Genomic DNA, 4435 nt, shown 5'->3' with positions numbered 1-4435 from the left:
GAGAACAGCCCATACTAAGACAGTTATCGTAAAAGGGCTTACTTCTCTGCAGGAGTGGGCATTAATGGGGAGGAAAAAGTAAGTAACAGTTTAAGAACCGTCTGGGGCTCAGAACAAGCTGTTTTAATCTGGATTTCTTGAGACCGTCTTCTATCTCAGCAGTTTAAAAAACAAGGCACATAATGAAGAAGGACTGAAGAAATATGGCTTGTAAATGTGCTGGCACACCATTGGGCCATAAGAAATGAGGAAGGCGGTGGTTTCAGAGAAGGCTGGAAAGACTTGTATGGACCTGACACAGAAGGAAGAGAGCAGAACCAGGAGAATGTGTGCATCGCCCCAGTGTTGGAAATATGAACAATCCAGAAAAGCTTAATTAAGGACCCTGATTGATGAAATGATCAGCCATGATCCTGGGAACCTCATGATAAAACATGCTCCCCATGTCCTGACAGGCAGGATGGACTCCAGATGACAGGAGACAGATTGCTGGCCATGGCCAATGTGGGGGTTTGTTTTACCTGACTCCATATGTCATACAAGAGTTTTGTTTTTCTTTTCATTTATTTTTAATGGAGGACAGGGAAAGAGAGAAAGGAGAAAGAAATAAATGCTTGGAATTAAAACAAACCACAAAAGTTACCTGGGAAAATTGCCACAGTGTCTGACTCCCACACTGACTTCTGAAAAGAGCCCAGAAACCAGGTGAGGGCGTACCACCCGGTGCTCGCAACGGGGAGTGGAGGCTGTGGGTTCGGATCATGGCGGGGTCATTGGAGGTGGCTGCTGTGTCGGCTGGCTTTGCTCATCAGCCTTCCTTTGTTATGAGGGAGGGTGCAGGAAGTGGGGTGCTGGCTGACAGCTAGCAGTAGATTTTATTTATAATAATAATAATAATAATAATAACAATAATAATAATAACAATAATAATAATAATAGAGTTTATCTAGCGCCTTCAGGCTGGCAAACACTTGATGAACATTAACACATTTGATCCTCACAACCACCTTGGGAGTTGGGTGCTATTATTATCCCCATTTTACAGATGAGGAAACTGAGCCCTAGAGGTTAGATTCCTTGCTCAGGGGCGTACAGCTAGTAAGCCTGAGGCCCAATTTGAACTTGGGTCTTCCTGACTCCGGCTCTAGCTCTCTATCCACTTAGATGCTTCTTTAATAGACATTGATTAGTAGACATTTCAATAGTAAGCTCACTGTGGCATAATACTGTGGGAGCTGGCCCCTGAGTCAGGAGGACCTGGGTTCCAGTCCTGCTTCTAGCACAGTAGCTGTGTCATCCTGGGCAAGTCCGTTGCTGTCTTGGAGCCTGCAGAAAGTGAGTCTCTTAGATTGATAGAAGTCTCTATCTTCAGTCTAAGATAGAGAAGGCCCTGCCCTGCATTGGGAGGAGATGTTTTTTCAGCAGAAATCACAGGTCTGGTTAAAAAAAAAAAAACAATTGCGAACCACTTTACATAACTGTGGTGCATATGACCTGTCTGGGCCTCACTAGCCTAATCCTTCAATGGGTATAATGCCTAAAGGGAGGCTGTGCTAGATTCTCAGCTCTCTGCCCCTGATCTCTAAGCTTTAAAGGGAAAGTCTTGACCTGGACAGGATTTTCTCTTTAATCTTTTTTTTTTCTCCCAGAAGAGTTGGATAGGTTTGAGAAATGTACCTGATTACACATGTCTAACCTATGTCAAACTGCTTGCTTTCTCAATGGGGGGAGGGGGCAGGGAAGGGGGTGGGGAGAGTGCTGGGAACTCAAATTTCAAAAAGAAACATGTTAAAATTGTTTTTACATGTAATTAAGGGGAAAACAAAATATTAGATAAAAAACAACTCAAAAAGCTAAAAAAGAGATGCACCAACGGGAAATGAGAAGCATTAAGAAGCTCTCTGTCCTCCAGGTGGGCCAGTAGAGGCCCATAGCTCGGCCTGCTGGGGAGCTTTTATTCAGGTGAGTCACCTCAAGCAGGCGCTCAGGGCAGAATCTTTGTGAAAAGTTGGGGTTTTTCCCTTTTGAAAAGAATTCCCTCCCTTGCAGAATGATACCCATACTTCTAGACTTGGCCCGTACTGGAATTTGCTTTGCCTGATGATGCATGTTTATTACAAGGGTTTTCTTTTTCTCTTTTCTTTCTCCCCCCCAACCCCAGTTTGGGGGTTGGAGGTGGAAGGATGCCTGGAAGGAACTGGGGATATTTCTTCTGGAGAAGAGAAGGCTGAGGGGACACATGATGCTGTGCTCTAATGCTTGTGGAGGAGGGATTGGCCTGGGCCAAGCAGAGCAAGGATCTGGGGGGAGTGGCAAAGTAGCCTCCTGGGGCTGAATGGCAAGAAACCGCTCCTGAAGATTAGGGCCATCCCAGTGTGGCACGGGCAGTCCTGAGAGGTGGGGAGCTCCCTTTCACTGGGGGTCTTCAGACAGAGGCTGGAAGCTTCCTTATCAGGAGAGTTACAAAGGAGATTCCTGACAGACTGTCAGCCTCTGAGATCCCTTCCAGCTCAGGGACACCCAGGGTTTGCAGCCTGCTCATTCCAAGCCAGCTCCCAGAAGCCTGAAGGGGTTAAAAGGATGAATAATGGGTTAAGAACCTAACTCAGCCTGAAAGTATGCTTATTCACATTGAAGCATTTCAAGACAGCAAAAATATTTCCCCTCCTGTATCTTAGAAACACAAGAAAGTGGAAATCCAGAAGGCTCAGTCTGGTGGCGGAGACACTCTAGGGAGTGTCTGTGGGATTTCCACTACCGCCTAGGAGGGGGCAGGCTGCCTGTGCCCTCCTTGGGGATGGTAGGGATGGCCAGGCAAGGGCCCAGCAGATGCCTGAAATACTCTATTTGTCAGAAGTTTCCAATTCTGAGCTCACCTGCACTTGGTGCCGAGCCCAGCCTGTAGAGGGAGCGCACCCACCCCTCTTCTGCCTACATGGGAGGTTTCCTCTGCTCCTCCTCTAGCCACATGGCAATTACATTATGCTGGGTGGACTAAAAGCATCTTGAGGAAATGACGGCCAGTGCCAGACCCTGCTCGGGGCCCCTGCTCCTCTGCAGAGGCCTCGGGTGCTCCGGGCTAGTGTCTGGGGCTTGGCCAGCTCAGGGGCCTGGAGGAAGGTGGTCAGGAAGGCGGGAGCAGGGAATCATTTTGTTAACTGTTCATGCTCTCAACAGCTCCCTCCACCCCACAATCCTGGCTGGGGCTTTGGGGGGAACTTCAGTCTGTGTTCCTGTTAGGGTGGAAGGCCTTCGATGCTGCTCATAGACTCCTCAAGGTTGGGGATGGGGGCAGTGGAGGTGGGTGTTGTCCTCTGGATTCAGGGGAGTGAGAGATGGCAGGAATCTTGGAGATCATCTGGTTTGTATTTCTGTCTTTCTATCCCATTTGTAGGCATTTAATAAAGGGTGTTGGATCAAAAGTCAATGTCGATTCCATTTCTATAATCCTGAGCTCTTCAATCGCCCTCAGTCATCAGTCTCAGGTCCTTCCCCATGTCTCTCTGGTCTCTTGCTCCTTCTAAAGCGGTTCTTTGTCCCCCTCCTGTAGCCCCACCTCTACATTCATCGCTGCTCCCCAGCCAGCCAGCATTCCCGCTCCATCCTCACCTTCCTGCACAAGCTGGAACTATACTAACCAGCAGCGTTGTAGACTCATCCTTTGCGCTAAGGTCCAAGTCTCTGGGTTCATGACTGTAGCCTAGAGTCACCGCGATTCTTTGCCCTTTCTCTCCCTCATCCAGACAGGTGCCAAGTCCTCAGATTTTGTCTCCCTGACATTTCTCACGATTGTCTCCTTCCCATCTATGGGACCACCACCCTGATTTCTGGCTCCCCTCCCCTCTCCCATTAGCTTCCTAATCAGTCTCTCTGCCTCCAAGCTTTCCCCATGCCAGTCTATCCTCCCCATAGCTGCCAGAATGAGCCTTCCCTGGCACAGGACTACTACATCTGTTCCCTGTTCTAAAAGGGTCTCTCCCTAGTGCAAACTTTTCATCTCGGTATTTACAGCCTAGCAGAGACTGGCTTCTCCCTACCTGTTCAGATTTGGTCCACTCAGGGTCTGGACTCTGCTCCTTCTTCTCTGGACTTGTTTCTCCCCCGCAACTCACCAGTCTTCTCACCCTGGCAGATTGCTCTGCCCCTACATCCCCTTCCTCTGATGGATCAGTCCTTCAAGAGCCTCTGTTACAAGAAAGGTGCCCAGGCCTTTCTGAGCTGTGCTTCCTTCGATGCTCAGATTTCTTCCTCCACCATGCTCTGGCCCCTCTGTTTTACAACTCCCTTTTCTGAGTTGTCTTCCCTAATAGAATGGAAGCTTCTTTGGGGCAGGGGGTGGCTTTCTATTGACTTGTATTTGTATCCCCAGCCCTTACACAGTTCCTTGTGTACAGCAAGTGCTTAATAAATGCTTGTTAACTTATTGACTTGACCT

The sequence above is a fragment of the Phascolarctos cinereus genome, unplaced genomic scaffold (assembly GCF_003287225.1).
Source record: "Phascolarctos cinereus isolate Bilbo 61053 unplaced genomic scaffold, phaCin_HiC Scaffold_9;HRSCAF=440, whole genome shotgun sequence".
Taxonomy (NCBI): Eukaryota; Metazoa; Chordata; class Mammalia; order Diprotodontia; family Phascolarctidae; genus Phascolarctos; species Phascolarctos cinereus.
The sequence above is the reverse complement of the archived record's forward strand: the minus strand, read 5'-3'. Positions refer to the sequence as shown.